Here is a 10,486-nt window from a genome sequence, read left to right as displayed (position 1 = left end):
TCCATCTCCTTGTCTAGCACTAAATAGCATTCTACATAACTGTGTTCCCAGTCTGTCATTATGATCCACTGACCAAAAACTCCTGTCTGTAGACAAACCTGTTAGATCTGCTGGACACTGTCTGTACTCATACTATGTTACTAATGCTTGGAACTCCTTATCTGTGCCCATCAAGTTAGTACCCTCCCTCCCAAACTTTGAAACATTCTGAAAGACTTCCTAGCTAAAAGATGACTCTGTACTTACTCAACACCAGAATAAGCTATATCCCTAGATGTGAACACATACCTATTAATACCTTACATCTCTTTACTCTCCCTTCTTCACTCACTTCCTTACTTTTATGAACTTCTCTTCCCTGGTATTCTCTCTCTAAATATACCATAACCCTGCTTTTCTCTCATTTCACATGGCAACTCCTGTTGTATTATACTAACTTACCTTTAATTTCTCTATAAACTGGCTGAAATTTCTTTAACTATTAAATCATTATCATATAACTTGTATCTGTTCTTAACCAATGTTTTCATTTTAGGTCTAATTTGGTATAATTATTTAAACTGTAGTTGTCTTTTGTATTATTTTGAAAGACTATAAAATTAGTATTATTAAAATGCTTTCATAATACTTTGGAACTTTTCCCCCAGGCCTGTGCTGAAAATGGGTTCCTACCTACTCGGACTTTCCTGGCAATCAAATGTTAGTAAATACGTTAATAAAATAAATAAAATCACTCCAGGAGGTCAGGCACAGATGCAAAGTGTTACTGTGCTTGAGTTGCCGAGAGAACACCTGACAGTTGTACTTTATAAGTGTACATTTTCATTAAATTGTATGAAAAATCCACTGAAGAACTCTTGTTAATGTACAGCAAAAGGAGGTTGGTGTATTTAATACATTAAGCTTCACGTGCTTGTAGTTTCTACAGTTACATTTCTGGCAGATTAGAGAATAACTGTTGCACAGATGTTGCTCTATTCTAGGCTTGGTTAGTAGGTGAGACCGAATACAAGTACTGCTTCTGTCACTTTTTTCCCCTTTCACTAGGTTTTTATCTCTCTGATTTGGTTTTGCACTACTTTCTCTTTGTTAACAAGCTGTTCAAAACAGGCGGGCTTTCTCTAAGCATCAATTGGGGGTGGTGCTAGAGACGTCGTGTATCCAGAACCTAGGCACATGAAGTGGGTCGTCATATGCTACCACAGTGAGGGGCAGATCTAGTGATGTCACTTGGTGGGTGGAGTTAGATCACTGCTGCAGCTGAGCTGATGTGATTCTGAATCAGACGGTGTAGGCATAAAATATATTTGCCGTGTATTAAATGCATTAGGTACTTATGTTTTGCAAGTCTAATAGGGCTTCTTTTGTTTGCAACATGATTTAAACAGCCAGTAGTGCAGTTATACCCTGGATGGTTTTGCCTGTAAATCACAGGTGCCTGGAAATCTTGGCTCAGGGTTCCATTGTTGTGGATTTTGCAGGATACTGAGATGCTTTGGGATTAGACATCTGCTTCTGTTTGACAGGAAAGAAAGATTTGCTTTGTGTCACATTGAAGGTATGTGGATTTCTTTATTAAGAATTTAATTGTTTAATTAATAACTTATGTTATTGTTTAATTAATAACTTATTTTAAACTGGTAAATGGTATCTGCTAGGCTCTTTGATACACGTAGTAGAACTGAGATTTAACCTGCTGCCTTTTTTTTTTCATGTGCAGCTCAGCTTTCACAGTTATGTGTCTGGTTTCTTTTTGTGTCAGCATTATTGTGGTAGCAAATGCAATTGAAATGTCTTGGATCATGAGGCAAGGTGCAAATAAATGCTTGGTGCAATAACGTCAGTCTGTGATACCAGCTGGATGCTTGCTACATTGTCTGATGATGCAACAGAAATAAACAGCAATGGTTTATGTAGAGATGAATGATGTGTTATTTGTTGATGCTTTATTCATGTACTTCTAGCCTGCATTGGCTTTCTGCACTTCATTTTGATGTTTGGTTTACAGTGATTGGCATTTTAAAAAGCAAGGTGATAAAACTCCATAATTTTTAAAAAGGCCCAGTTGACACATTTAGCTGTAGTAGGCTCTGACATGAAATTTAGTAGTGAGATGGAGCACAATTAGCTGTGTATGTACAGATTCACTGTTTTCCTGTTACAGCACATTAGTAATCTTGGACTTCATTGGGTATTTATTCAACCGCTTTGTAAAGGTGATGCTTTTCTCTTAGGGAATTAGTGACTTCGCATTTCTATGAAGACAGTCTAAGGTCAGAAAGTAACACTGCTGACATTGAGTCACTACAGTTTAAATAAAATGCTAATTATACTTCCTGTAGTACCAAAATAATAGAAAGAAAACACTGATGGTTTATAATTCCTTCTTGTCGTTCTGGTGACATCATTGTTTACTATGAGAACCCAATGTCGGGCAGTGTTGTAACTAGGTAATGCTAATCAGCAGCTAGCATTAGGAAGAAGAATCCAAAAGACTTGAAGCACAGATAGCAGACAGATTTAAACTGAAAATACAGTTAGTCTTCTCACAAGACTTTATTGTGCAACATTTAGGTGTTTCTTTTGATCTGAAATCAGAGGAATTCCTCACAGAAATTGCAAGAGCTGTAACATCTACACTTAAACCTGTGTAGTATGATACAAAAGTTATACAATATGTGTGTTTATGTAGGTGTATAAATTCACATCTGTCCAGTAGCCAGTTAATTATATTGATTGTCACTGAAATCAGCAGTGTGTCCGGTTATTTTTTGTTCAGTATCTTACAGTTCTGAGAGAATGTATTTTGCACTTGGCTTGATTGTTTACATTCATTTTCAGAGGAATCTCTGGGCACCTTTTGTTGTTCACTGATTTATTACAAGGCTTTGCTGACTAACATTAGTATTTTGGTATTTGATGATCTTCATAGCAGGTTAATTGCATGACTATAATCCGATGATGACATAATGACCTTCTGTAAATGTGCATTATAATTATGGTTTGACTGTCAGTTCTAGTTTTAGAGCTTGGTGTCCTTTTAGCTGTATAACTCTTGTTTTGGGAGTCAAGAGACTTTTAAGACTAAAGTTACTACAAAAGTGAGTTAACTGACATCATACCTCTTAACCTCTAAGCACAAGAAAGCTGGACAAAGCCTTAAATAATGAAGGAACAAAGGTCCAAATAAGGAATAGATTTTAAATATTGCTCTTATAAATATAGAATTTTAATAACGTATCAGGATTTGTGTTAGCATGCATTTTCTCAACGATATTTATTATTATTATTATTTTACATTTGTTTACCGGGAAAGTCCGACTGGACAGGAGTCCTTTTTCAGTGGAGGCTCAGGGAGAAAAGCTCCTAATACAGTATGTAACTTTTTTCATGTGACAGTTTTGTTTACATAAGACACTTTGACATGCATAGTAGCAGTTAATACTAATATGATAGCCTGTAACAGTGTAAAAGCTAGCTATATTTACATGCAGTATGAAATTTCAGAGTTATAGCGGTTTATATGGGTTCTACATTGTGAATAATTACATATTTAGTATATTGTGCAGATTCACAGTATCTAAAGCAAAGGATGCAATACAAACTAATAAAAAAGGTGGGTGAGAGATAATGAAGTAGAAGAGAGAAGTGAGAGGGTACATTAGTGGGGGAAGTAATGTGCCGAGAGAAAAGTTGCTGGTAGAGAGGAGTAGGTAGTATAAAGATTAATCAGAGTTTTCACAATTACAGAGCCAGTCTGACTAAAGATATGAAGTCTGAAACTCAAATGTATGCCATTAATTAGTGGCTTCAATACTTAGCAATTTGTCAGAAAACCACAATTTGTATGAAAAACAGACCAAAAGTATGAGACAAAAATCTAAACATTCTGAGAAAATCTGGACAGTTGAGATGTATGAATGAGACACTTTGTAGTACTATCTCCTTTGTATGCTAAGACATTGTAGATGCTTATTTTGAGAATTTGGGGAAGTATATGAAAATGTCCTTTTTTTTTTTTTACCTTTGATGTATTAATTTCAGAAACGCACATGTGGTACGCATGCTCACTATTTGGAAAGCTGCTATCTGTGCACTTATAAATGTTAACAAGTAGAAGCTTTGTTGAAGCTGAAGAGTGGTAGTCACAACATGTGGGCAGCAGGTACCTTTCTTCGTCTGCCTGAGACCACCAAGTGAATGAAAGATTTTCATGTTTAAGTGTGTAGTTATTGAGGCAGTGAGTAAGTATTTGAGGATTTGGTGTTGACAGCTACCCAGGGCAACTGTAGTAGAATGCCTCCTGCATTTGTATTTTAAGTGTAGTAAAACTATTGCCCTGCAGATAGACAGTTGTGGCAATCTGCATGATTGCTCATTCAAAGTTCATTTTATGTCCAACATACTTCCATGTTGCTTTAGCCTTACTCTAAACTGCATTACTGGGGTGCTACCAGAAGTAATTATAGATTTTTTTGCAGAAAGATGCCCTTTTTCAACAATAACTGCCCTTTGTTGTGTGGCATATATCATAAATATGCCATTGCAGACACAGCACATATAGGTAATTTTTCATACTAGAACTCTTTAATTGGACATCTAGTAATATTAAATCACTGTGAAACCATTTACTTTCTTTGCTGGCATACTGGTATGTTTTTTTATTTATGTGTTTGAAGATTGGGTACTTACTATGTTTGAACTGGGCAAAATGTTGCCCCTTAAGACTTTATTTTTGCACCATGATGTGTATGCCTTACTAAACTCTTGAGAATTGCACATTTGTTCTTCTTTCTGCACTATAGTGATGTCCTAACCACAGTCGTCTTAAATTTCCTGCCTTAGTGATAGTCTCTCCTTTCAGTTGAGTATTACAGCTGCATATTCTGAATGCCATTTGTTTATGCTGTATAAGACTCAGTCTTATGTTTTGTTTAGTATGTCAGCCATCTGTGTATCGTATATGCTTAGTCATTAATGTTGCTGTCATATTTCAGTTAGTTTTCACAGTTCACCAGTGACCTGAGTATTAAAGAAGTAGTAGTGAGCTGATGTATTTAGCTGGCTACAGTGCTGTAACCTTGCTTCTGGCATGAGACTGCCACACTGTCACTGAGCATGTGCCATTTGCTAGGACCAAGTGCACATCTCTAGCTAATGTCCATCTTCTCTCGCTTGGATAGAATCTGGTATTCATTTGGAGAAGCATGTGTACAAACAACTCTGCTGGACACAAACGTCTGATTTTGGAAAGCTGGGGATTAGCTAAGCCTTAGCAATGTCTGGAATGAGCCATTCACAGTTAACTATTAAGGGGCGGCGTGTCCGATGCATGATGGTATTTCAGGAAAGCTACTCTATAGCTGTAATATGACTCAGCCATGGAAGTAACCCAGTCTTTAGAATGATTAAATAACAAGCAAGCATATGTACTGCTGGCCATATGCTTAAGCATTTCTTTGTATTTTTTAATTCAGTTTGCTTTTTAACCGTGCTGCTGCATTTGGTTATTTATAATTTTCATTCTGTAGTTCCTTTAGAGAACTCTGAAATGTATGTACTGACTAATGTACAAGACCTGGAAAGGGTTGTTTTGCAAGTCTTGGATAAATGTTGGTTCTTAATTTCTGGATCAGATGTGGTCTGGCTTTGGTACTTGCTCAATACAGTAGCAAATGCACAGGAATATACATTACATAAAATAATGTCATAAATGGAACATAAAAGTCTGCTGTAGTCGCTTAGGAGGGATGGTATATCTTAAAAGGGAAGGATGAGAAAGTAACGAACCAGGGGGGGAGTAGATTTTGAACAGTTCTGCTTGATTTGTTCTATAGGACAATTTAAATCTGCAACATTTAGACAAAGGTGACATGATCCAGTGCAGTTTAGTTTTGTTACTAAGATGAGTGGTTTCTGGGCTGTGTGTACTTGCAATTGACACAAAATATTTCTTACTATTACTTGTGATTTTGCACTGTGGGGGAACCCAACAGTTACGTAATCGTTTGCAACAATAAAAATACACTTCATAATATCAGCACAGGTTTTCATGATTCAAAACTTGGTCCTCTTTACCTCAGTCTTGCTTCTGTTTTAGTCACTGATGTGTGAATGCGTAATTTGTAATGTTTCTAAGGCTTTATTAGGACATGCATGGGTATTTGCATTCTGAAAAGGAGATGTGCTGATGTGTATCTGAGTTATTATTTGTGTTATTATAGATGTGCTCACTTTTTATTAATTATTATTATAACATTTTTTGTGGTGTGAGCGTGTAGCAAATTTATTACACAAAAGCCTCTGTATTTGGAAAGCATTAAAGATTATTGATGGCAGGAGGCAATAAGCCTGTCTAGCCTACTGCTTTACATGCATTCATCTTTTGCCTTCTGTCTTTCCCTACCTTCCCCTTTACCCTTTTTCACCTGTGCTCTCTTCAGTATCTCTGTGGATAATATCCTCTTCACCACCCACTCTGTTAGTTCATTTACTAGGAAAAAGGTCATATCTATGAAAGCAGTTGTAGAGATTCGGGAAGTAGTTAGTTCCTAGAGTCTGCTGCCTGTGCCCCATCCTTTCCCCACTATCTATCCTGTTCAGATTGACACCTTCCCATCTCCCTAATCTGACTTTTTTTATCAGTATAACAATGCTCCCTCGATCTCTTCTGATTTCAAGTGGAAGACCTGTAGCTTTTCTAGCCCTTGGTTATATTAATTTCCCTCTACCTCACAGAATTTGCTGGTAGCCTTTCTCTGAATCCCTTCCTTCAGCCTGATGTACTTTCCCTTATATGGTCTCCAGAACTGCATGCAATGCTCATGGTACTCTGCTCTATCCCCTGTATAGTGGAGACTTCATTTGTTAATTGAGATTGTCTGACTAGGCCTGGGACTGCTTTTCTGCACAGTCCCAGAGAAAGAAAGCATAACTAGTACTACTAGTTTCTTTTTTTATTGTCTATTACAGTTTACATGCAGATATAACCATGCTCATATGAGAGGTATTCGACACATTCTATACCTAACATAAAATTCAGGCTGCACTGTTGTTACTTACGTAAATTTGGTTCTGGAATATATCTTCCTGGTGGTACACATAGCACTCTGCTTGCTGATGCCACTGCACTCTTGTTATACTTCCAGCAGTCCAGTCCAGTCCAAGTGTGGTGAGTAGCCTCTGATCCTCTTCCTGATCTGTTACCATCAGTCAGCTCCTTCTAGCTGATACTTCATACCAGGGTTGCTGCTGCCCAAGTGTAGCTCTTAGTGCATTTAACCTTAACTGCCTCCTTTCTGCTGCTCCCTTGTTCAGCCTTTCTGAATCTTTTGCTTGACTCCTCTCTCCTATCTTGCACTTCTGCACCTGACTTTGTATTATTAGCAAAGAGGCTGCCCCTGTTTTCTATTCCCCAAGAATATATCTGAGACAAGCTCACTAAAGAATACTTGACTCAGGACTTACCCCCTGTGGTACCCAAGTAGTCACTTTTCTAATTCCCTTCATTGTTTCTCTCTGCACTGACCCAGTCATACATGCAGCTGTTCAGCATTTCACTCCTGGTCATACCTTCCAACCTCCTCACATTTTCCTGTAAATCTCCTGATTGAAACAGAGCCATAGGTTTTGCAAAAGTCCAGGCACACCATTCTACTTGTACACTCCTATCAAATTCTTCTGTAACCCTGTCATAAAACTGAATCAGGTTTTACCGATTGCTCCTTTTGGTCATAAGTCCGTGTTGTTTGCTGTTCTGGAGGTTGTCCTCTAGAAATGCTGTCAACCAACCCATCAAGATTCTGCCAATGATTTTCCCTGAAAGTTTTGTCAAGGTAGCTGATCTGTAGTTCATTGTTTGTTTTTTTTTTTGATTCTGCTTTATTCTCATTAAGAGAAGCCATTTGCTTGTGCTTCTCCTCCCTCTCTATTTTGGTGTCTCTACTCCCCTTCTTCTGCCCTTCCTTCTTTCCAGCATGGCACCTTCCCATTGCTTCCTTTCTGAAGACTGAAAGAAAGTATTCAGTCAGACCCCTTGTTCTGACCTGGATTCTGGCTGTCGCTCTATTTTTATCCAGCCTGGTGAGGGTGGTGTCCATATGCATGACAACAGCGACCTATAAATAAAACATTACCATGGTTTAAGGCAGTCTCAGTGGGCCGTAAACACTTGAAATCTGCATCCCTGCGATTCTTAGAGGTATGTGTATTGGCTGTAGGTATGAAGGGTAAAGGTGATGTGTTGCTGTGTGAGCTAATGTCTGAGAGCTCTTAGTTTTTTAGCCTAGGAAGTTTAGGCAGTGTTCTCTTATCAACCACAAAATAAAATGGTTAGTGGGAATACTCTGTGTGCTGTGCTTACCGAATGCATTCTGTGGTGAGAAGCTAGCCCCCAAGTTAAGTAAATACTTTACATCACTCACATATTGAAACATTGTGAGGCACCAAAAAAGAGTTTTTATGAAGTATAAGGCAGTAACTGCACTGCCTGAAAATATGTAGTTCTTGTCAGGCTGGCTGCATAAGGGGCAGAAGCCTTAAGAAAGGGGCCAATCCTGTCCTTTATTCCCTTAGCTATTCCCTCAGATACATCTGAAATGAACTTAATGGAGAGAACTCTTCCTGTGTTATTCTCTAGTTGCACCCCAGGGCCCTTATTTATGACCTTATCTCTCTCTTAGCATAACCTTCTGTGCCTTACCCTTCAAATATGGTTTACATGCATTTGGTCACGTGACCGAAGGTCGATCCGTCGTAAGTCCGAACCTAAATGTCGAATCTTGTATGCCCGAATGCTCATAATGTCACGCACAATGTCGAATTCGAAATTTCCGATCACACAACCACCGCAACAAGTGCTACCATGGGTTGAGAGGGGGGTATAGCAGCCTAGCCGGCGTTTGGTAATCTCAGGTTCGACATCCGCGGCTTCGACATTCTGCTATCCTGGGGTTCTGCGTTCGACATGTTCTGGCATCGGCCGTTCACACAAATGCATGTATACCTCCAAATATACTTCCATCCAGTTCCTCAGACTCAGTCCTATCCCCAGTTCTACAGCCATCTGTGTGGGACCGAGTACAACAGGCTTTGGTAAAGTCCACATAGAACAGGAGTATCAGTACTACCCTTTCAATTTCTCCTGCAACCTAGTCATAAACTGAATCATGTGATGGTGCTTTGTTAACTGCTGTCCTGGAGATTGTTGTCCTCTTGTAGACCCACCTCCACTGTTCTCTGGATTCTGTCCATGACTTTTTCTGCCATCACTGTTAGGCTAATAGACCTGTAGTTTACAGGATATTTCATGCCCCAACTCCCCTTGTACAAGGGTGCTGCTTTTGCAGTCTTCCTGTCCTCAGGCATTTTTGCACTGGGTACTAATGTGTTGATCTCCATGGTGGGGGGGGGGTCAGCTAGTGCACGGCTAGAATCTATGAACCCCAACAGGCAGCTCATCTGTTCATCTTCTTGTGTCCTGCCTTAGGACTGACCTACCCATCTCCTTCTGAGTCAGTATTTGTATGCTGCTCTCCTCACTTTACTGTACCTCCATCCCCGTCACTGCATCCTTCCTTTGTGAAGGTTAAGGTGAAGTTTTTATAAGTTTTTATTCACCGTCCTTACATTTTTCTCTGTTTAAGTGAACCCTCGCCCATTTTTACTCAGCCTAGTAAGGCCCATCCTTCCTTCCCTGTATACCTATTCTGTTTTTATGTTTCTGAAGAGGACTCCATCAGTTCTTTTCCAGGCCTGAAAACTTTACTTTCTTCATGTGGTTTGTTTATAGTTTTATAGGAGTTTACTAGGTTAATGGCCCTAGAGCCCTAAAATGCCTAGCTATGTTTATTCTGAGTTGCCCCAGCTGTCTGTGGTTAGAATTGAAGTTTGTAGAGGTAAGGGTCTAGGGTAGTTAACACAACTTCCCCAGTAGTGAATTTGCAGTCACCCATCCATTGATCTAGGTTGCATTTAAAGAGGGTCAGGGAGGGTCTCTGTTTCCTGTGAATTGGAAGCTTGTTCAAGAGAAATGGCAGTCAATGGAAGATATGTATTTCTCCAGTATGACCTGTTCGTGTCAGAGGCTAGGTTAATATCCCTAGAGCGAGTGACCCTCCTGCAGTTTGATTTATGAATGTGCAGTATTTCCATCAGGGCTAGGTCAGAGACTGCTCTGTTAGCCAGACACATCACCCGTTAGTAACCTATAGGCAACAGAATATAGTAACAGGGCTTTTAGTCTTTCTGCATCAGACTTTTGTGTGCCCTGTAATTTCTTGGTGAGAAACCTCTGTGGTCTGTCCGATTGTTGCAGGTGTCTGGTGAGGTATATGCAGAAGGGAGTGCTGTATTCAATTATTGGTCTGATGAGGGCCAAATATAATGGAATTATAACATCCTTTAGATCTAGATGTGATGCCTTTACTTATAAGATGTTCCACATAGAAGGATTAAAGTACTACTGTGGATACTTGGTGGTCAAAGT

General features: G+C 39.1%; 1 protein-coding gene across 1 annotated transcript in view; it reads left to right on the top strand.

Moving 5' to 3' along the window:
• Positions 1-1,251: 1,251 nt before the first annotated feature.
• Positions 1,252-10,486, top strand: part of LOC122792927 (spectrin beta chain, non-erythrocytic 1-like) — a 1,986,067-nt gene continuing 1,976,832 nt past the window's right edge. Inside the window, exon 1 of the mRNA XM_044060498.1 lies at positions 1,252-1,558. The gene's annotated coding sequence lies outside the window, so the exon portion shown is untranslated. The remainder of the gene's footprint in view (positions 1,559-10,486) is intronic.

This window comes from Protopterus annectens, chromosome 2.part0, assembly GCF_019279795.1.
Source record: "Protopterus annectens isolate FY-2018-M chromosome 2.part0, PAN1.0, whole genome shotgun sequence".
In the NCBI taxonomy this organism is placed as follows: Eukaryota; Metazoa; Chordata; order Ceratodontiformes; family Protopteridae; genus Protopterus; species Protopterus annectens.
This window is presented reverse-complemented; position numbering and strand designations above follow the sequence as displayed.